The following is a 23875-nucleotide window of genomic DNA, read 5'->3' as shown; positions in this document are numbered from 1 at the left end:
CTGCCCCACAGGCTGTGGAAGATCAAATGCAACAATAATGTGAGTGGGTCGAGCAAACCACAGGCAAATGAGAATTACACCTTCAGCCCAGTAACTTAAAGGTATTTTCTCTCCATTTCCCACCAGCCACTCTGAGGACAGACATGAACAGCTTCAAGGAGTCAACTGTTTCCAAGAACCTGCTGATTCTAAAGAACTCGCCTGGCCTCCAAAGAATAGTGCACTACTGGAAGCCTAATGGGAAGGGTTGCTGAGAGATTCAATTTGTTTCCATTAAAGAACATCAATTAATCTTGATTCTGGATGGAAGATAGGCACCCCTCCTCTTGAAGGTTTGACTAGCTCCCCACACTACAGGAGTGACATGGGCTCCAGACAGGCTGTTTCTTCATGCAAAGCCGTTCCACAAGCCATGGGGTTCTGACAGGGACAGATGCTCCTGCAGAAGGAACATTTGATCTCCCGCCCAGAACAGACCCTTCCTCATACTCCACACATACATGCTCCATGCCCCTAGCTTTTCCATGTAACACCTACAGCACCAACTGGATTTTGTCACCAAGTATTACCCAAAGGTAATACTTTGGGTAATACCAGTTAATGGAACAACTCTTTGAGAAAAAAGACCTCTCTACTTCTTTTTTTTTCCCAATTTATTTATTTTTGGCTGCATTGGGTCTTCATTGCTGTGCACGGGGCTTTCTCTAGCTGCAGCGAGCAGGGCCTACTCTTTGTTGCGGTGCACGGGCTTCTCATTGCGGTGGCTTCTCATCGCGTTGGCTTCTCTTGTTGCGGAGCACGGGCTCTAGGCGTGCGGGCTTCAGTAGCTGTGGCATGCAGGCTCTAGGGTGCAGGCTCAGTAGTTGTGGCGCACGGGCTTAGTTGCTCCATGGCATGTGGGATCTTTCCAGAGCAGGGATCGAACCCGTGTCCCCTGCATTGGCAGGCAGATTCTTAACCACTGCGCCACCAGGGAAGTCCAAGACCTCTCTACTTCTGACTCAGATGCAAGGAAGTGCCCAGAGAAGGCCGAGCAGGTCAGGTAGGGAATGGCCAGGGCCCCGGATTAGGAAACAACAATGATGTTATACTGAGATGTCACGCTATTTAGAAATGGATGTTGCCATTTCCTTTTCCAAAACAAGAAGTGGGGAGTGTGGGGAAGGGGATAGAAGGAAGAAAGTGGGAAGGGAGATGGATATATGGAAACACCATCCACCCACCCACCATCCTGCAACTCTAACCCTCTCCAGGCAGTTCAGATGGCACCTGCCCATCTTCTCCCCTACCATAAAGATCCAGCATCTTCCAGATGCCAAGTAGTCACAGACAGTCCCTGGCACTCCCAAGAGATAACTCTTCCTAGAATAACCACAATTCACAAATACCACGTCTATCTGTGGAAGAAAGGTCCCAAGAAAGGCAAGTCTTTAAAAAACGATTAGGGAAAGGTGAAAGGAAAATAACAGGCAAAGGATGACTCAATAAAAGGATACACTGAGGCAACTACAGTAAAAACAGACAATTGCCGCCAGATGACCGTGGAGAGCCAGACAAGACCCTTTGTCTACACTAGAAATACTCAGACCAGAAGGGCATTTCCTAAGTGATAAGCCCAAGGTCCCATGCAGGGAGGGGCTTGTTCTGCAAGGAAGTGGTGTTGGAGGGAGTTCCTAAGGATTTTGAAGGTCCGGGTTGGACAATTTCAGTCTGAGAACCTAAGAGCAGAGAGACAGACTCAAGCAGGATGAGGGCCAGCAGATTCCATCTCGGAGTGGGGCAGCCAACCAATAAGCCCACAGTGGGCCTCGCTCCCCCGACTTCTAGCAGCCGTCAGACACTGAGCTAACAGCCCTTGACCATCCTCTGCTTCTGGTGAAGTTCTTGCAATTTCTACCACCAAATACCAAAGTTTCCTAAGAAGATTCAGACCCCAGCAGCTGGCAGAGAGGTTCTGAGGCTGGCACCAGGAGCCCCTGCAGAGGAAGGCGCTTCATACGAAACTCGGGCTTCCAAGCAGAAGCAGCCAGTTTGGGAGCCACCTGTGAGCAACACTGCCTCAACCGCCTGCCCCTGGTCTCTCTGCGACCTTGCCCGCACCCCATCCCCTCCAAGCAGGGAAGGTCAGCCAGCTCACGGAACAGAGGAGACCACTAGGCAGACATCTGCAGGGCTGTGCTGTGCAAGGGGAAGCCATTGTTCTGCATGGCTCCAGAACAGGCCCATGGTGTGGAAGTTACAAGGATGAAGATTTGGATCAATATAAGGAAGACCATCAGAAGCCTTGGAGCAGTTCAAAAGAAGAGGCAGGGGTGTTTGCTGAGATGCAAGAAATGGGGGCTGATGGTATGCGAGCCACAGTTATTCATTAGGAGCAGCTGCAAAAGCATCTCTGCTCCCCCCACCCTACTCCCAACCCTCCCCTGTGGCCCCCAGCTGCCTGCCACACTGTTGGGGAGATGACCAAGGGGCATCCAGGACGGCACCTTAAAGATGTCTCTGACCATGCAGGGCATTTTGATATAGCCTTGAAAACAAACTGCTGCCTAATGTACTGGTCATGCTTAAATAAACAAATAAAGCTCTTCTGCTCCTCAGAGAGTAAGGCATCCTCTGTATAGTTAGCCCTGGAGGAAAATTTCAATTTGACGTTGACAATGGTGCTGTCTGCATTCTTGGTCCGCACTGTCTTGGCACCTATAGCAAGTCTTTCTTGAGATACAGATTTTATCTTGGTTCCAGCTGCTCTGAAGATGTCTAATTCCTCTTTGAGGTGCCCCACCCAACCTGCCTCCTAGAAGGTGAAATACAGGTAAACCACAAAGGCCATATTTTAAGTCAGACCATCCCAAACATGATATTCCCTCCAAAGTTGGAGAAAATCAGTGACTTTTATATAATGAAAATAAAGTTCAATGAGATTTTGATTAAAATAAACCACCACCACAACACTACACCAGGTGTCACTAACTCCAGTACCTATAGGGGCCTCGGCGGGTCAGGTGAACCAGCAGAGCAGGCGAGCTTAGGGGGATGAGGACAGTGGCCAAGTGAGAGCTCGATTCCTGTCCAGGAAGGGCTCTGGCGCTCAGCCCCATTGCATGCTGCCACGTGGGAATGCAGTCCCAGCGCTGCCAGACCTTCTGACTTTTTAAAAAGGTGCTGGAAGTCCAGATTTTATGTGAAATCTCCTCATTTTTACTTGTTGGCATCTAATTCACATTTTTCAAAGACACAGTCCAGGCCAAATCAAACACAACTAAGGGCTGGATCTGGCCTGTGTGCCTTCAGTTTGCAAGCTCTGCATAAAAGTTCAGCTTTAACAAATTACCAGAATGTGCAAAACAGATCCTTCCCCATCACCCCCTCCATCTCTGAGAAATGAGGGGGGCGTCAGGGATGGTGTTGCAGGTGAGATGAGGTTCAGGAACGAGGCAGGGCCAGTGACGTGTGCTGTCCAAATCTCTAGGTGAGAGCTGCAAGTTTACATTTCCACTTTGACAGAGTCTGAGCAAAATGGCTGCCTCTTCAGCATGTTCTGCTTTCCTCTATCAGAAAGCAAGATTTCTACTTTTGTTATGGAAATTATCTTCTTCCACTGGGCTGCAGGAAGCAGAATCACAGGGTTGGCAGAGACCTTATATGTCACTTAGAACAAACCTCCCTCTGATGCCTAAATCCCCACTCTGACAATCTTTTCCAGGGGCATGTCACCCAGCTTCAAATACCTCCTACACCAGGGAGCTTGAGGCTTCCTGAGGCTGTCTGCCTGTCCTTTCAAGACAGCTCTAATTGTTAGAAAGGTCTTCCAGACACTAGACTTCCATAAATCCAGCCCCAAATCAGATTACGTTTTTTGGCAGCTGCCTCCCCATGACTCACACCAAACTTAATGTCAACGAGAACCTTGAGTCTTTTTCACCAGCGCTCTGCTGAGCACACCTCTCCCCAGTCTGCGCTCGGCCAGCTGGGTTCTTAGACAGAAGGGCAAGCTTTACACTTTCTTCCTTCTTAAATTTCAGCCCACCTACAGGTTGTGATAAGGCGGCCATCCATTAACAGGTACAAATCTTTGTTAGTGTCCCAGATTCTTTTAAGAGGACCTTGGCACTACCTCTGCCCCACGGATTTCTGGAGCTGAGGGCCCTGCGCGCAATCGATAACACAGAAGGCACTGGGGCATTTGCCAGTAAATACGACCTGCTGTCTCCTTCTCCAAAGCCTGGTTGCTGGAAATATTTATGGAGGATTGAATGAAGGTTGGTCCCTTCCTCCAGATCAAAAAACTCAAACGCCCAAGCAGGTAACAAAAATGAGTGAAGTGGGGCTTCCCTGGTGGCACAGTGGTTGAGAATCTGCCTGCCAATGCAAGGGACACGGGTTCGAGCCCTGGTCTGGGAAGATCCCACATGCCGCAGAGCAACTAGGCCCGTGAGCCACAATTACTGAGCCTGCACGTCTGGAGCCTGTGCTCCGCAACAAGAGAGGCCGCGATAATGAGAGGCCTGCACACCGCGATGAAGAGTGGCCCCCACTTGCCGCAAATAGAGAAAGCCTTCGCGCAGAACGAAGACCCAACACAGCCATAAATAAATAAAATAAATAAATAAAGATACATGAAATTGCTAAAATTATTTAAAAAAAAAAAATGAGTGAAGTGAACTAGGTGGGCCCTAGAAAAAAGTGGAGCCTGTGCCCCAGTTGGAGGGTGCAGCCAATTCTTGCCTCTGTCTGAAAACAGGCGCCCAGTGTTTCTAGATCTTCCCATTTCATAAGAAATGCCAGAAATCTGGATTTTTATGTAAAGTCTCCTGATTTTTTAAAGACTTTCTTAATTTTTAAATGTTGGGAACTAATTCACTTTTGTAAATGTTCCAAAGGCCAAACAAAACACACTAGTGAGTCTAAGTTTGCCTGCAAGCTGCCGGTTCTGCTCTAGATGTTCTAATCTCACTCTTGGATCAGATCAAGCCTTCCACATCTGGGGAAGCATAACAGAGCGTGGCCCACGTTCCAGACACTAAGCTAAATATTGAGTGTGAATTATGTCATTTAATCCTCACAAGAGTCCCAGCGAGGACTTCCCTGGTGGTGCAGCAGTTAAGAATCTGCCTGCCAATGCAGGGGACACGGGTTCAAGCCTTGGTCCGGGAAGATCCCACATGCCACGGAGCAACTAAGCCCGCGAGCCACAACTACTGAGCCCGCGCGCCTAGAGCCCGTGCTCCACAACAAGAGAAGCCACGGCAATGAGGAGCCCGCGCACCGCAACGAAGAGTAGCCCCCGCTCGTCACAACTAGAGAAAGCCCGCACACACAGCAACAAAGACCCAACACAGCCAAAAATAAATAAATAAATAAATAAATTAAAAAAAAAAAAAAGAGTCCAGCGAGGTGCCCATTTTAAGGAGGTGGAAGCTGAGGCGTAGAGATGTGAGATGACTTGCCCAAGGTCAAGCAATCAGTAAGTAATGAAGTTGAAATTCCATTCTGGGTCTGACTTCAGAGTTCAATGCACAGTTCCTGGACCACACTGTTTGAGCAGAATTGCTTTTAGTGAACTGTGCTTCGGTGTGCAAACTATCAACTTACACTGGGGGATTTTTTAACTACTAAAAATGTGTTGTGACTACTACAGGGATGACTAAGGCCACCACCCACCACATCACCAGGTCCTCAATGGCCTCCAGCAGCTGAAGGGCCCTCCAGCCCACCTCCCCCCAGTTCCCCTCAGGGATGGGTCAGAGGCAGCCCCCACAGTGCTTCTCCTTGGGGGAGAGTGTCTTGCCCTGGACTCCAACCTCGAACTCATCCTTGAGGAGAAGTAAAGGCTTTACTTAAAGTAATGAAAGGGAGTCTCTATTCTGAAATTTGAAAGGATGGTGGCAAGTCAGGCATTTTTGTTTCACAGATATTGTACCGTTTGTTATGCTGTCATGTGATTCTCATTGTGCAATCCTATCTGATGAGCATAATTTGAAAGACAAGATAGAATGTAACTTCTTGGCCTTATTAAGAAATGGCAAACCCAACTGCCCATAGAAACCAGGGAGCTTAGGGAAATGAATGAAGCAGTGGGTGTGAGATAAGGGGGTGTAGGGACCCAGGAGGAGCTCCTGGCCCAGGAAATAGTGGAGACTTAAGAGTGCAGGCCTCATCTAAGAACGCTGGCTGCCACTCAGCTCTGGCTGACTGGCTGCTGTGAGGGAACGGGGCCCAGCACACCAGATCATCTGGTTTGTCTCATAAGAGTCAAAAATACAGATTTTTCTATGAAGTTGCTCACTTTGTTGTGCATCTCAATAAAATACATGGCTGGCCTGCAGACCACCTCTTGCTTGGTGATCAGTGCTGGTCTGGAAGAAAGTAAGTTGAATTTTTTTTTTTAGTTTTGAGCTGCTTTAAACATCTGGAGAAAGAGAAGGATATCAAAGAGTCATTCTTAAATCCAGACATCTGAGGACGCAGTCTGGGAGTCATTGATTCTCCATTGACTTCTTCCACAAAGGGAGATAGCCACACCCTGAGTTGACCATAGGCTTGGCTGTTAAGCTCCTGGTGGTGTTAGAAGAAAGGTCAACAAGGATGGGGAGGGAGGGGGATTTTGACCTCTAGTGAGCTAAAGGCCAACTCAATTCACTTCTTCCAAGTCAGGGTCACAATGAAGAGCATGGGAATCCATCCATTGGAATGATACAATATTACACACCTGCCAGGTTCTAGGCACCTTTGCGGACCAAAATTCCAAGAGGTTGTACTTCCAAGGAGGTCAAAGGTCAAGTCTGGGTGAGTCCAGGCTTCTGACTCTCTCTTCTCCCTTGTGTCTGGTTAGGCCTGTTGGCATCTCAGAGAAAAGTCAGGGCAGTTGTCCAGGCTGGTCCCTACAGGGAAGGGGCAGAGGTTCAAGCTCCAGACCAGCTTTGGTTACCCTGGAGCAATAGAACCAAGATTCAAGTATGGGCTTGGAGGGGAGGCCTGCATGCCCAAGCCGCCTGGGCCAAACGAGTTCATGTAGAGAACCAGACTTCTGCATTAGGGTGCTGAGCCACAGCTTCAAGCCAGGTGTTCATTTCCCAGTCCATGGCTTCTATCATCTATTTCCCTCTGGAACCTCCCGGGGTGGGGGGAAGGGGCAAAAGCCACCTGGACAAGGGACCAGGCTGGGGCCAGGGTCCAAGGTCTGGCATCCTAACCAAAGGCCAATTTGTTATTGCCCCATTCATGTTTCTATCTATTCAAAGGAGAAATTCCTTTCGGGGCTCAATATCTTTCTCTTGAAGAGTTGGTGGTATTCTCTTAAAGATACTATTAAACTCACATTTTTAGAGTCAGTACCTCATCCCATTCTCTTAAGATTTCTCTGCTTCCTGGTTCTGTCTGCCACACGATGTGCTGTTTCTCTTAATGATAACCACTGTTTATGGAGCATCTACTGTGTGTCTGTTCTGGCCTGAGTGCTTTGCAGAAATGCCCAAGGTAGGTATTATTGTTCCTATTTTAAGTGGTACAGAGAGCTGAGTCTCAGAGAGGTTAAACAATTTGTCCACACTAATAAGTGGCACAGCTGAAATCTGAGCCCAGATCTACTGGGCTCCCAAGCCTGCCATATTACTCTTATAGTTGTGATTATTAATAATAATAACCAACACTGAGTCCTTACTATGTGCCAGGCACTGTGTGGAGGGCTTTACATTCATTATCTAATTTAACCCCCTAGATAACTCTTTGAGGTTGGATAATTATCTCCACTTTACATATGGGGAAACTGAGGTTCAATGAGATGAAAAGGCTTGCCCAAAGTCACACAGCTAGAAAGTAGAGAAGCTGGGCTGCAAAACTCGGGCAGTTCTATACCAACAACCAGGTCCTGGGACTTCCCTGGTGGTGCAGTGGTTAAGACTCCATGCTCCCAATGCAGGAGGCCTGGGTTCGATCCCTGGTCAGGGAACTAGATCCCACATGCATGCCGCAACTAAGAGTTCACATGCCACAACTAAGGAGCTGTGAGCCGCAACTAAGGAGCTCGTGAGCTGCAACTAAGGAGCCCACTGCCTCAACTAAGGAGTCCGCGAGCCGCAACTAAGGAGCACACGTGCCACAACTAAGGAGCCTGTGAGCCATAACTAATGAGCCTGCCACAACTAAGACCCAGAACAACCAAATAAATAAATAAATAAATATTAAAAAAAAAAACAAAACATGTCCTGATCACCAAGCCTGCATTCCTTGGTTTCCTGACATTCTCAAACTGGATAGGCATGCTCATGTCCTCATCCAAATACTCAATTAAAACAATGAACAGGGCAGAGCCTTTTGGCAGGCCACTAGAAACTTCATCTAGGCTGACAACGGTCCATGCAGCAATCAGCACTTGTTTGGACAATTATGAACCCATGTAATGGTGCTCTCCAGCTGTCTTGTGCTTAGGCAACTGGTATGGGAAAGGCAGAAGACAGTGCAGATTCGTGGCAGTGTTGGAGAAGGGTCCAGACTGCCAAAGCTGAGATTGGCCCCCTCTGCCCTAACTGCAGATCTACACCAGGGCTCTGTTTCCAGTCTTGGCCCCAGTCCACCCCTCTGCCCATTCAGATGATAATTATCTGGGTCTTAGAGGTAGCGGAGCCCCTAAATTGGGCCTCAGATAATCCTTCCAGTTTTGTCAAGCAACTTATTTTCCAGGGGAAGTAAGGGACTTTGTGGTTCACCAGCCAAGGTCTGGGGTAGAGGCCAAAGAGGGCCATTGTCTGAGGAGTCCAGAGAAGGCTTATTCTAAGGCTCTGACAAACAATAAAGGAAACTGGTGATCCAGGGGGCATTCCTGTTTCTTGGGAGACTTTTCTCCAGGAGTATCAGGATTTGCCTTTTCACAATCTTTTTCATTCATCTTGCCCTCCCTGGAAACAGCCATCCTGCACTTGACAGTAATGAGGATGGAGAGATGTGGCTGTCTCTTTAGAAACTGGGCAATTAAATTTTCCTTAATAAAGTCCTTTACCTTCTCCTAGCAGTATCATTTCTGTTGTCGACTTGGATGAATTGTTTTTAATTCCTTTAAACAGAAGTAGAAGACAGCATTTCCTGGAAGAGCATCTTAATATTTTCATAAGCCAAAACCTAACTGTGCATGTATTTTTCTATCCTTGATAGCTATTCCAGAACTTGCTTTGAATGCCTCTTGTGTTGCAGGCACTAGGCATAAGAATTCAGGGAATGAATAAAACAAGGCCCCTGCACTCAATGAGCTCACAGGGAGACAGACACATAAACAACCCGGCGGTAATAGCAGCATGTCCGGAGGGAGCTAGGCAAAAATAGAAATAATTAACATTTCTGCAGCACTCTAGAGTTTACTTTCTCACACAGCACCTCATTTGATCCTCGCGGCAACTAGCCTTTAAGGTAGATAACACCCTCATTTTACGGATGAGGAAGCAAGGATGCAGAATGGAGATGTGCCTTGCTCAAAAGATAGATCAGAGATGAAAATCAGGTCTATGCCTCTGAATCCCAGACTCTGGACACAGCACCACAATGGCTTCTGATTTAAACCCAATAAACTAAATGGTTGGGCTTGACTATTCCCCCTCTAGGACCATCTCTTAGAATTGTGGAAGAGCAGGGAAAAAAAATCTTCCTCGCTACATGGAGGAATAATCCAGTAAAATAATACATTTCATTTCAGCAATCATTCTTACTGTATATAATGAGCACCACAAGAAGTTAAGCATAACTTAAATATCTCTTGCAGATGTCTTTCTTTCTTTCTACATTTCTTTCTTTTCTTTTCTTTTATAGTTCAGTTGATGTCTGAACATCCTCCACAGCAGGAAAATTTGTCAAATTCCTTACTTATTGTCATCTTGGTGGCTTTTTAATTAGAAAAGTAATCATGCTCATTATTTTAGAATTCAATCAATATTGAACAATATAAGGAGAAAAGGTCTCCTTTCTGCTGTTCCCTGTCACTACCATCCTGCCCCATCCCTGACTTCCACTCCATTCCTAGTTCCCAAGAATAAACATCATTACCAGTCAGTAAGAACTATCAGACTCTTTTTAGGCACACCCAAATATATAAAGACAAACATTTTTTATTAAAAAAAAACACAAGATTGTAACATACACACACACACACACACACACACACACACACACACACACACTGGGGGTTCAGGTTTGTTTTTTTTCTCATTCATCAGTAGTCTACATAGCAACTAAAGGTTCTTTTGCCTTCAAAAAAAGATACACAGACAGTCAAGTTGGTGAGTTCACCACAGTCCGGGTCCAAATATTTCAAGTTCATGAAAACTGGGACACTTGTAAAACGCAGGTTCCCAGGTCCCACCCCCAGAGATTCTAATGCAGGTAGCCCAGGAGCCACACTGGGTAAAAACACTGCAATAGGCAAAGAAAGCATCATGCCTGTCTAAGAGTTACTGGAACCTTCCTCTCCCAGCTGCCCATACAGGTAACGCCACCTCTACTGATGGTTTTCCAGTACTGTTGCATTTTCCTCTCCCTACTAATTGGTACACTCACTGGGGGCTTCACCTGTAGGCTCAGGTTCACTGTCCAAGACTCAATGTTGGTGACCTTCTGATTGGTTGAGCTAACACTTCCACCGTTCAGTGAATGCTCCTGTGTGCCAAGCAGCATGCTGGAAATTCTGACGTGTGTTATTTCAACTAATTCTCACACACACAAGTAGGTATTACTATCCCCATTTTTCATATACGGAAACTGATGAGGTATTATCCCTATTTTTCTTCTTTCTTGGATTAAAAAAAAGACATCACTCAGCTGATGAGCCATAAGCCAAGACGCAAACCCAGGTCTGTGCAATTCCATCCAGAGCACGGTCCCCCCCATATCACAGCTGCCTCCTTTCACAATCCATATTCTTGTCTCACCCAATTTCTGTGACTTTAGCATAACTCTATCCAACCAAGATGATTTTCAATCCTCTTCAGTTGATTCCTGGCTTTAATTTCACCTTAAAAGCACTTATCCTATGATTATATTTACCAACTTGAGTATAACTATTAGAAAATTCCTTTTTTGGAACTATTTTTATCTTTTACACAAAGAATTGTGTGTTTCCCTTAGAAGAACCCATCTTCCTGACCCCTTAAATATTTTGATGGCTTCTGACCCTTCTCTAAATGGAAAGATGGTTCGGTCTAGATCTTAAATAACTCAGGGAATAATGGTGGTGAGGTAAGCTTAGCCAATATGATTCAGTTTTACAGACCAATATCAGAAATCACAACATTTTCAGCAATTTAGATCCATTCGCTACAGGTTCCCCGAAGAACTCTGAACCACCCTTACATAATACTCAATCTTTTTGTAATTACAAGTTAAAATGTGTCTTCCTCACAGCATTATAAAGTCTATGAGGGCAGGGAATATAGCAAGAACTCAATAAATACTTGTTAAACTAAATCAAAGTGGACTGACCCACCACATTCTCAAAATTTCTTTCCCATTATTCCCAATGGTCTAAAAATTCTGTGTTTCTGGCAGAAGACAATAGGACCCCCGCTGTTTTTGGCGCAGAGTTTCGATGGCACTATTATGCCAAGTATGAGATCCAGCAAGACAGAGACACTCAGGGTAAGCCCTGAGACAGGAGGGTCAGGCCAAAACTGATCAGGCCAAAGCCCTACATTAGCTTTGTCAAGGGACGAGTAAACTCAAAAGACCAAAACCAGGCAAAAGCTCCGGAGTCCAAATGACTGGGGTTGGAGGTCCAGGAGTAATCAGTTACCAGGTGTCAGAAGTGAGAGAGTGGCTGTTGTTCTGCCTCAGTTTCCCCAAGATGATGTCTTCAGGAGATCCAAAACATACTGTCTGGAGAGACCACTGATCAAAATACAGATGCTGTAAACTAAAAAGTAACGTGCTGGCAACTCTGCTTGGAAATATCCTGCTGAGACAAGAGCTGGGGAGCAGTCACGTTGCTCAGCCAGTTTGCATTCTTTAGCACAAATGAAATCAGAGAAGAGACACCCACTCTTTTCTGTCCCTGAAGGTGGCTAAGGTGTTTCACTGGTAAGGGTCCTCTCATGGCATCTCTCTCTGATTCCTTATAAGGCACTCTAAGCTATGGATGGTCCCCCTTCGGAGCTGTCCCCTCCCACCGAGCTCCAATTCCTCCATGGGAACTCTACCCGCCTACAGGAATCTAGGCCTTTCTGTCTGACAAAGAGTTGGAAAACTTACTGATCTATAGTAAACCATACCCGGAAAATACCCTCACCAGCCATCAGAAGCAAAGGGATAGCAGGTTACCACTGCTAGGAGCAGACTGGCAAACAGGAACCCCAAAAGTACCACTGATGACCAGGGACGCGGGCAGAGGGACAACAATGAGGAAAGGTACCACCAGGGAGGGGCTAAATTCTTTGCCTTTGACAGGACTCTCCTTTTAATACTTCCTGCTAAAGGTAGGAACAGCTGCCTGGGTACCAACAGGGAAGTGAGACTATGGAGGACCAGGAAGGGGAAATTTTTTAGCTGAAAGTAGCTGGGACAGATGTGGAGATGGGGGAAGTTCTTGATGAGTTTTATATAAATCTGGTGGGACAGAAATGGCCACACACAAACCTATCACCACAAGAAAATGGTTTCCAACAAACAAATCCCCAGCCCTCATGGACCATCAAAACACGTGGGAGGTCATGCATATTGACTGATGTTCTTACTTAGCAAAGTCTCTTTACTGTAAGGTCATAGTCTATTTCAAGCCGTAGGCCTATAGGCCGATGATGTTTTGCCTATCAGCTTTATTTTTATAATTTTTCATTAAAGACCTATGATCCTATTTTTTGTTATATACAGATATAAAAGAGACCTGAAGTCTGAAAGGTAATACACTGAATTTTTACAGTGATTATCTCAGGTAGTGACTTCTAGATTCTTCTTTTTTTCCTGTATTTTCAAAACTTTTAAAAGAATGAGCATGCATTATACCCAAAAATCAGAAAAAAGTATTATCAAAAAATAAGAGTTTCATCTACTATCTCCAAGGTCAAAGACTCACAGGAGCCAGTGGTTAGAAAGGAACTTCAAAATCCTCTCACTTCTGGTCTTATCTCCCACCCCCACTCCATTCTACCTACTCTGGATTTTAGCCACCTCAGACTTCTCACCATTGTCCAAGTACCCAGGCCCCTTCATGACCCCCATGCTTTTGCACTTGCTGTTCTCTCCTCATGAAATGCCTTTCACCACTTGGAGAGCTTCTACCTATCCTTCAAAACCCTACCCAAAAGTCCTTTCTTCTAGAAGAACTTCTCCATCTCTCCCCAGCTAAGCTGTCACTTTCACTCTGAGTTTCCACAGTGTGTGATTCCAGTACTGTCCCAGTACTTATCACACTGTACTATAATCGATTAATCTATTTTTGTAACTATCTTTCCTAGAAAACTATGAGTCCATCAAAGACAGGGACAGGGACCATATTTTATCCATTTTTGTGTCCCCATTTCAGCTATATACTAGGAACTCAACAGAAGACATTAAATTCCCTGCAGTATCCCTGCAAGTGGCCCTCTGGTCTCTCTATCTCATTCCCCTCTAAGCCAAAGGTTGGACGGCTCTGCATAGATACAATTGTCCCTTCTTTGGATTCTTCATCTTCTTGAATTACCTCTCAGTCAGGGTTTCAGAAAGCCTGGATCTGCTCCATTATGTGCCTCTAAACTGCAATTCCTGGTACAAGCCCATGCACCCCGAAGCAGAATACACACGTGTGCTTAGGTGCAAAGCCCAGGGACTTCCCTGGTGGTCCAGTGGTAAAGAATCCGCCTTCCAATGCAGGGGACGCAGGTTCGATCCCTGGTCGGGGAACTAAGATCCCACACGTGTGGGGCAACTAAGCCTGGGTGCCGCAACTACTGAGCCTGCACACCTCAACGAGAGAGAGAAAACCTGCACGCCGCGACAAAGAGCACACGCACCACAAGGAAAACAGATCCCGCATGCCTCGCCAAAGATCCCATGTGCCGCAACTAAGACCTGACGCAGCCAAAAAACTAAATTAAAATAATAAAATAAAATAAATAAATATTAAAAAAAAAAAAAAGGCCAGCACAAGGACATCTACACTCACCGTTCACTCACCGAATCCCACGGTCACCTATTATATACCAAATGCTATTCTAGGTACTAACAAAACACAAATGGACATGAGAAACAAAACTCTTGTTCTTAAAGACTTTCAATTCTGGTAAAAAGAAAAAAGAAGGGGAAATATCATATAGGGAAAACATCATATAGCTTGAAGTGCTCTCCTGAGACTTCAAGTTAGCTAATCCAATAGTTACTCCATAGATACTTAAGATTGGGTGGTCAGGAAGTGACATGCAAGCCCAGAGTTGAATACCTAGAAGAGGCCAGCCATGTGACAATCCAGGGGAAGAGAAAGAAGGAAAAGCTAAGTGCAAAGTCCCAAAGGGGGTACAAGTTTAGAGAATTCAAGGCACCAGGAGACTGGAGGTGAGGTGGCTGAGATGGGCAGAGCAGGGCTTCGTAAGCCCAGCTAGCGGTTTGGATTCAATTCTTGAGCAGTGAGATACTACCAGAGGGTTTGAAACTAGGAAGTGACATGATTAGATCAAATTGTGTGAGGATTACTGCTGGCTGCTGCAGGGAGAAAGACTATAAAGACAAGAGAAGAAGCAGAGAGACCAGTTAGGACAGTGGCTTTAATGGGGGCCTAGACGTTTTTGGTTGTCACAACTTTGGGGGCTGGGGGGTGGCTGCTGACACCTAGTGGGTAGAGGTCAGGGATGCTGCTCAACATCCCACATGGTGCAGGACAGCCCCTCACAACAAAAAATGGCGCAGCCCCAAATATCAGTAGTGCGGAGGTGGAGAAACCCTGAGTTAGGGGGATGTTGCCGTGGTCCCAAGAAGAGGTGATGGTGGCCTGGGCCAGGATGGTGCAGATGCAAAAGGAAGGAAATTCACTGCATTTAATATATTGAAATATTGAAGGTTTTTCTCCCATATTTCCTTAGACCTCCTGGACCTTATTCAGGCAGAGAGGGCATTCTGTGTTCACTGCCTCAGGGATAATACAGGGAAAGAGTCAATTCTTGGCTTTTGACTTTCAAAATCCCAGCCCTCAGGGAGAAGAGAAAGAATGTGGGTTATGGACAATAGCTTTGAGAGAATGATGACAAAGAGCCAGGATACCACCCCTATTAATCCCCCTCCCCTTCCCTCCCCCACACATGGATAAAGATTCTGGGAGACTGTAAAGCAAGGTGTGTGTAGATTTTATGGATCTGTAAGAAAATAACCCACACCCTGCCTCACCACAGACAAGCCCAGGGAAGGAGGGTGATGAGGGAATGTCCACATATATGTGCACAATCTGAGACCCGAGGAGCTGGGCCACTTCCCCAGGCAGCACCCTAGGGAGGTCCTGGAGGAGAAGTGAGTGCTGGACACGGCAAGATGGGCCTGAGACTAATGCCCAGAGTCTCTCACGACCCAGCACGGTGTGTGAGCCCCAGGATGACTCCCAGTGCCTGCAAATCTCATAGAAGGAGGTGAGGAGGGGAACAGGCAAAATGGCCTCAGGTTTGGAACAGAGAAGGACCACTGGCTGGACCGACCACTGCAGACCCAACAGGAAGGAGGATATCTTGGTAGCTGCCTAAAGTAGATTGATGATAAACCACAACAGATGTCCACTTGGCACTGCCCCAGTCCCTCTGCACCTTGGGACACAACAATGGAGAAAACAAGAGGAAAACCCCCAATTCACTTAGATTTATTTCTGCCACTCCCAGCAGAATAGGGATGTGAAATGTAAATCGAGTTACAGAAAAATAAAGAAAACCATATTTTTATTGCACCTGGATTTGTGGCTGAGATCTGCTCACTCTGAGGCGCCACGGGCCACGGGCTTCTGTGTGTCCATCTGCATTGTTATTAGCTGGCATCAACTGTGCAATCCCAGCGGTGGCACCAAGGTCCATTCAAGGTCCCTTGAACACTGCCTGCAGTTGAGTACACCTCCTTACTGTCACACACAGGCGGGCACGCGCGCACACGCCACGCATATTGATCAGGAAAGAACTGTCACCAAATTACCATTTAAATCAATGGTTGAGAGCTCAGTAAATGGAAATGTCAAAACCCACATTTTCTAAGTGACCTCGAAACACCACACTGATATCACTTATCTGAGCTGGATACACATTTGTTTTACCTCTTCCCCTCTTCAAACTGTCCCCTTAGGAAACTGTAAAAATTAGGGAACTGGGCAAAAGGCAAAAAGAGAAAGAATCTGGATAACCCACAAACTGTGTAGCCTGACATTGTCCAAAATGTAATCTCTGGAACAGTCTTGTGGGATATTCTATGAAAAAGGTTTACAAGGCTGAGTAAGTTTGAGGAAAGTCTGTGGCCCGCTTCTTGGCGGTTCACACTTAACACACTCAAGTCCTGTGGGAAACAAACCTATTTAACTCACTTTATGCTAGAACTTCCAAAACCTATTTGACCACAGAGCTATTTTTTTCCACCCAATGCCTCTTTACATCCAATTTCATGGAATACACCTCAGGGAACACTACTCCAAACATAAATTGGCCTAATGATTAAACAAATTAAGAGAACAGAGCCAAAACCCCACTCCTGGCCAGCCAAGATATTTTATAAACACCAACAAGCCATCAGGAAGAAATCATTTACAAGTGAAATCAAGCCCAGGATACAGCTTGCTGCGGCCTGTATTAGGTCAGAGGTTCTGAACTGAAACTCAGCACCTTTAAGAAGTCAACCCCTGTCCCCTTCCTGGCGGCTACAAGGACAGGACAGAGTTTCTGAACCAGCCTCACCTCCTCTCCTCCTTTCCATGTTATACCCCCGCCTCATTCTCTTTTCCAAGGCACCTCCGCTCTGCCTCCCAGGCAACCGTCCCCACCTGGCTTGCCCCACCCACCAAAGCAATTCAACTCCATGCGGTTATTGATCACCAACGAGATGCCAGGCACAAGGCTACAGCAACGAGCCAAGCGAATAGAGCTTTTGTGTTCACAGAAATATGGTCTAGAAGTGCCTACGAGCCAGAAGTCTTCTCTGAACATCAGCTTCCACATCTGGAGGGAAAAAAAAAAAGTGGGAGCGTTGGACTAGAAGACACCTAAGATTGCTGGTTCTGTATTTCCAGGCTGGTGGAGCCTCCGTCAAGTCTCCAGTGGGCCCTTTTTCAAAGTGGGAGTGAGGGATCTGACACAGCTAGGTGGCTAAGTAGGGGATAGCAGAGGTTGGATTAGAAGGAGTGTGGAAGGGTTAGGAGGGGTAGGAAGTCAAAGACTAAAACCCGCCCCAGACTGGCCCCCCGGCGAAGGAACCCCTGGGTTTCAGGGCCAAATTGCCCTGGCATACATCTTGCCTCCCTGCACAACTGGAAGTCAGAAAGCCTCCAGTTTAAACCTCAGCTCTGCCACTGTTCACTCTGCAATCTGATACACTTTATGTCTCTGAATTTTAGGTTTTAATCTATAAAATAGGAATAATAATGACTATTTCACAGAATTTGGGGGATCACAAAATGAGATACCATATGCATGACTGAGACGTAGAGATAAATAAATTACCTCCCATTGATAAGCAAAGCTGTGTAGCCTGAAATGAAGCATGGCTTGTAACAGTCACTGAATGAGTGAGTGATTGAGTGAGTGAGTGAATGAATGAACAAATAATAGCGGTTTCTGGAAAGGAAAGGTCGTCCCTAGCATATAAACTCTGGTGGTGAGAACTCCAGAAATGACCAGTATAGACCCCCAGATCCACTGATTTCCTCAGACTGGGAGGCGCCTGGTGTGCCATGCTCCCCAACCACATCCCACCACAACTGTGACAGACATCACCCCATCAAACATCACCTAAGCTTTCAACACATCAGCCTTCACCCAGTCTCCATAGACAAATATCTCCCCGATCAGGCACAAACAAGGAAACTCATCAAGCCATGAAAAATATTTCCTTAACAAATAAAACCTCCACTTTCAATGGAACAGAAAGTATGACATTGTTAGGGGTTGAATGTTTGGTGTTCCTCCCCAAATTCACATGTTGAAGCCCTAACCTCCAATGTGATGGTGTTTGGAGATGGGTAGGGCCTCTGGGAGGTGATTAGGCTCACATGAGATCATGAGAGTGGTGCCCTCATAATGGGATTAGTCCCCTTCTAACAAGAGGAGGATAGAGAGCTCTCTCTACACACACAGAGGAAAGACCATGTGAGCACAGCGAGAAGGCAACTGTCTACAAGCCAGGAAGCGTGCTCTCACCAGGAACCAAATCTGCGGGCACCTTGATCTTAGACTTCCCAGCCTCCAGAAGTATGAGAAATAAATGTCTGTTGTTTAAGCCACCCAGCCACCCATGGTATATTGTTATAGCAGCCCGAGCTAAGACAAATGTCAAAGAAAATATAACTCGAGCTTGAGCTTGAGCTGCGAGTTACAAAAGTAAAACTTATTAGTAACTTATCAAGTCACTAGCTCAACTGATTGTACGCCAATCACATGGGGGAAATGAAAATGACCATAAGCATTTCTGCCCTCAAGAGTTCATGGCTGAAGGACTAAACACAAAATAAGAATGAAGGATAATAACGCTCAGAATAGAGAGGCAGATGTGAGGAATCACTCATTCTGCCCAGAAGAGTTATTAGGAAGGTGTCATGGAAGAGGGATCATTTGAGCAGGCATTGAAGGATGGTGGGGAGTTGCCCAGACAAGAAAAAAAGAAAAAAAAAAAAGAGGGGAAGAAGGAGACATTTTAAGCAGAATAAAGGCACAAATGGGGAAATATTTGGAGATGAAAAAGAGTATGGAGGATGCAGAGACAAGGAATTGGTCTAAAGTGGATATGAGAGCACAGGCCTATTATAGAGAAAACAACTGAAGATGAAACAGGTAAACTGGCTGAGGCCCCGTCACCAAGACCCTTTAAGGACGTCAACTTGTAGGCCACAAGTTGCAGACTGGTGGGCACAGGCTAAAGCTCTCCCACCGACAGGTTTGTTCATGTAGCAAAGTGTTTCTTAAAAACTTGAGCTACCACTTAAAAATCAGGAGATTTTCATCATGGCCTTGGATTTGGCAAAAGATTCTCAGATATGACACCAAAAGCATGAGAAAAGAAAGAAATAAATAGATAATCAGAACTTCATAAAAATTTAAAAACTTTTGTGCTTCAAAGGACACCATCAAAAAAGGGAAAAGATAACCAACAGAATGGGATAAAATATTTGCAAATCATATATCTGATAAGGAACTTGTATCCAGAATGTAGAAAGAACTCTTAGAGCTCAATAATGAAAAAGACAACCCAATTTTTTCAATGTTTTAAAAGTTAAATTTTTAAATATTTAAAATAATAATCAGGAGACTTTGTTTTAAAATCCAGATGCCCTGGAAACACTGAAAGAACTAACCCCTCTGGGCTCACATCCCTTCATGGTAATGACAGGCGAGAGCTGAGCAGGGGCTGCCTCCTCTAAGTGAGCTCCCTAATCAGCCACAGTCCTCACTACTCCCCACTGTTCCCCAACCCAGCCTACTTTCCTCACTGAAGCCACTGAAGGTGGTGAGGCCTCCTAAGGTCATTGTCCAATAACTCTATCACATAATCTCTTTAAGACTAAATTCATTCTGGTGCTGAGTTGGAAGTTTTTTATGTTTGGGGTTTTTTAAATTTCTTTTCCTTCACTGATTTTATTGCCATATTCCAAGAAAACTCTTAGCCAAGAATGTATCATATATTTTGCATCTCTCACAACACCCAGCACAAGACTAAGAACAAAGTCGATGCTCAATGTTCACTGAGTGAACGTATAAATGAATGAGTTAATAAATGCTTCTCTGTGATCTTCTTCAATACCTTGTCTTCTTCCCCCCAATTCTAGACTTACGCCATTAAGAAGATGGCCTAAAATGAATATGGATGTGTAATAAAAAAATAAAACACGAAAATCAATCACTACATTTCTATCTTCATTTTCTATTAAGGTGAAATGGAAATGGGAATTCTGAATAAATGCAGAACAGACCATTATGTCTAACAGCAAGACGAATTAGAGCCCAGGATACTGGAGAGCACCTGCAAATAAGATTACCAAACACTATCAGTGATCTTTGAGGGAATTGTGAAAAATAGGATAGGCGCCATAAAGCTGGAGATGGGCAAATGTTCTGATTTTCAAGAGGGGAAAGAAGTTCGAGCTTGCCAGTTCCAGACTGAGAATATGGTGTTACTCTCAGGCAGGGTTCCCGAACAGATTCATAAAGGGACACTTGTGAACACCTCGGACAGGAAGCAACATCCCTTTGGAGCAAGCACAGGGTCACCAAGAACAAGTCACATTAAATTCATTTCATTTTCTTCTGACAAGGCTCCTAGCCTAGTGGATGAGAGAAATATAGCAGACAAAATATATACAGTACAATGATGGGGTGGGCAGTGAAAAGGGCTAATTCAACCCTTGGGCTATATTAATAGAAGCATTACATACACCATAAAGGAAGTGATAGCGGTTTTCTTTCTCCAACCATATTTAAAGAGTCGCATTTAGAACCTAGTATCACTCTTAAAGAAGGCTTTTGACAGTACAATCTTTTGGAGGTCCATTTGGCAAAATCTCTTTAAAAGCATAAAGCTCTAATCCAGGTTACTGGTATCTGTTGAAAAATTGAAAGATCTGGCTGGGCCTACATTCAAAGTGGTAACAACTGGTTGAACCCAAGTAGTGACTTCCCATTTGGACAGGACATGTGCTCTCAGGCCGACCATAACTACCACCTCTTCTTATGTTGCCCTGGTTGAGGCAGTGGGCCAGCTGCCACAAATCATCTTACTTAGCCAGCTTCACTCACTTATTCTATCTGCCAGGTACTCAACAGCACTGGAGTTTGCAACCCGGGATGCAGTAGATCCAAAGGTGAGCGAAGATGATAAAGCAGCAGTGAACCATCTTAGAGGAGCAAATGGGAGATAATCATAGTCCATGGGTTATGACCGGAGTCTCCAAACACCCAATGGGCAGTCATGGGAAAGAAGCATCTGTCTTGTTCTATGAAGTCCCAAGGTATAGAACCAAAAGGTGGATTAGAGACATACTTAACCCAACATAAAAACTGCTTACAACAGCCAGAGTGGTCCAAAAATAGAATATGTGGGCTTGGGAAGTGATGAGTTCTCTATCACTGGAAATGTGCAAGCATGTGGTGTACTACTGTGTTGCAGGTATATAATCAAAGGGATTCAAGTATCTGATTAGGCAAGAGAAGGCATGAGTCTGAAATTTTTCACAATAGGAAAAAGAAAAGCTGTTTTAAAACATTCCCCTTTAAAAAAAAAAATTCCCCTTTGTTAGGTCAGTAAATTCTTCAAAAAGAGAAAAAAGGGACTAAGCCAACAAAGAACTCAGTATCATTTTTAAAAATCAAAAGTTCCCCTCACAAAATGCACAGAGGACAAAATCTGTCAAACTAGGTGGAGTGTTTGTGGCAAACTGGCCAGATGATACCGAAGGTAATTGGCATCAGGCATTATTTTCGGTGATTGGTCAAACGCTCTTCAGAGGCCAGCAACAAAGGCAAGGGAGGAAAGTAAGAGGGTAAACAATGGACCGAGATCGAGAGGCAGCCGGTCCCCACCACAAAACTGCCATCTGCTACTAACATCAATCCTTCAAGGGGCAGCTTCAGGCAAACAATGTATCGGGGACACTGGGCCTGGAGGAAAACCAGCTGCCTTCACATTTCCCACCTTGTGACCTTGGGCAAGTCATTTAACACTACAAGGCCTCAGTTTCCTCATCTCTAAAACTGAGCTCCTACAGACCCTGTCTGTACTTTGTGTAGGCCAAGAGTGGTGAGGTCTGGGAGTGAGCCATGCAAACAGTCGAGCCCTGAACACACATCAATAGTTATGATGATGATGATGAACAAACAGAATTTTGACAGAAAAGATTCCAGACAATTTCGGGCGCAATAGCATCCTGACCTAAATCGTGTGGGTGTCAACCCTAAAGGAATAAAATCAAACTCTTTTAACTAGAATGCAGAGACATTTAGAGTCTGGAAGAGACAAGATCATTTGGACAAATTTCCTGCTGAAATGCATTACCTTGTCCTTGCTAATTAGTTGTTAAAATAAAGGCAAAAGGTAAAAAGTAAAAGAATCAGCCAGAGCTATAAATGCTTAATTGATCCTCAAGCAAAGTTCACAGGCCCAGTGGTAGGAATCCTTCAAAAATGAGATGAGCACATTTTCTACCAAGACGATGCTTATAAAAACTCCAAACTGTCCCAAACTCAGCATACCCTTCTCTCTTATGGCATTTTTCATGGGAAACTCAGTTTTAAAAAATAGTAATAATCAGCCAGTCTTACAAAACATAAACTTCCTAAAAAGTGTGCAGGCAAAGGCTGAAACCAGGCTTTGTATTGAACACTCGAGAGAATTCAGATCTCTAACCAATAAAGGGCGGGTATCTAAATTTTCAGCAAGGCTGAAACATTGTAAATCACTGTCTTCTACACTGAACTGAAAACTAAAGAGGAGGAGCCCAGGGAAGAGCAGGGTTTTCTGCTCATTTCTTCCTGGGGTCTACCGAGAGGTGATCTGTGTGCCAGGTTTGACCAGAACGGAAAGGCACAAGACGGTTGGCGAGACTGGAAAAAAACAAAGCTCTCCCCTGATGGCTGCTCCCCTCCCAAAGTTTCCCAAGCATCTGAAGCGTGTACAGCAGCTGTGATGCGCAGCCTCCCACCGCTCCCGTGGAGGCCACCCTACTTCCTGGGTCACTGAGCCTTGAGCTGCAGCAGCACCTAGAAGCAGGTGTGGAACCTCAGGTCGCCGGAGGCCCAAATCACCAACTTGCTCAACAGTCCACCTATAACCTCAGGGGCAGGCATCAACACCCCCGAAGATGTATTTTGTCTTTACTCTTTCTTCAGGAGACCACAACACACCCTGTGTCGCAGCAAGGAGAACCGTGACCAGAAAGAAAACATATGCCAAGAGGGCAGGCCCAGGCTTCCCTTAGGGTACATCCTAAGAGAAAGGGTGAGCATGGTGGATGGTGCTTTCAGGTTTTCCTTGCCAAGGCTGAGCCTAGAACTCATGAGGGTGGGAGAAGCTCCAGTCTGGCCTAAATAAGGATTCTGCCTGAATCTGTCTATACGATTGTGTCCGGTTTCCTCTTTCCCCTTGCTAGTGTGGATTTAGAGGAGTGTGCACCCAGTGAGTAGCACTAAAGCTGGAACAAGCAGTCAGAGGTCACCTCATCCTCCTGGCAAGCTTCCCCTGATACTACGGAAGCCAGGCAGCGCCTACCAGCCAGCACACTGAGCTGTTGGCTTTCAGTGAAGGCTGATGACCCTAAACGCTAGTGCACAGACGGTGATTGGGGCTGCACACTGCGAGACAATACATTTTCTGCACTGAGCTCCCTCTTTATGCCTAAATGCCTGCATTAGTTTGGATCAATATGCTCCATAACAGTTAATCCATGGCAACCCAGGCCAGCTGAGAGTCACCGACAAAGAAGTGCAGCCCAGGGATGCTGCTTCCCTGAGCACATGCATGTGAATTCCAGCCCAGAGAAAGGGACAGAGGCAAAGCAATGACAAAAACCAGAAAGGAGAGAGAAAAAAAAGCAGATCATTAAAAAAATAAATCACGGGGTTTTTTGCATGGCGGGGGGAGGAGGCAGTGACTGTCAAAATGGCCTTAGAGTGACATGTCATGGCCAAGATGATGGAGTATCCGCGACACTCCTAAAGCAGGGCGTAGGATCCTCCTCACACACCTGCAATGCAGTGATCGCCGCCCGTTC

The 23875-nt window shown here is 45.5% G+C and overlaps 1 protein-coding gene across 6 annotated transcripts in view; it reads right to left on the bottom strand.

Moving 5' to 3' along the window:
- Positions 1 to 23875, bottom strand: part of SRGAP3 (SLIT-ROBO Rho GTPase activating protein 3) — a 274178-nt gene that overhangs the window by 231104 nt on the left and 19199 nt on the right. The gene's annotated exons all lie outside the window — the stretch shown is intronic.

The sequence above is a fragment of the Balaenoptera borealis genome, assembly GCF_965194805.1.
Source record: "Balaenoptera borealis genome assembly, chromosome: 12".
In the NCBI taxonomy this organism is placed as follows: domain Eukaryota; kingdom Metazoa; phylum Chordata; class Mammalia; order Artiodactyla; family Balaenopteridae; genus Balaenoptera; species Balaenoptera borealis.
Note: the sequence above shows the minus strand (reverse complement) of the source record. Positions and strands in the feature narration are given on the sequence as shown.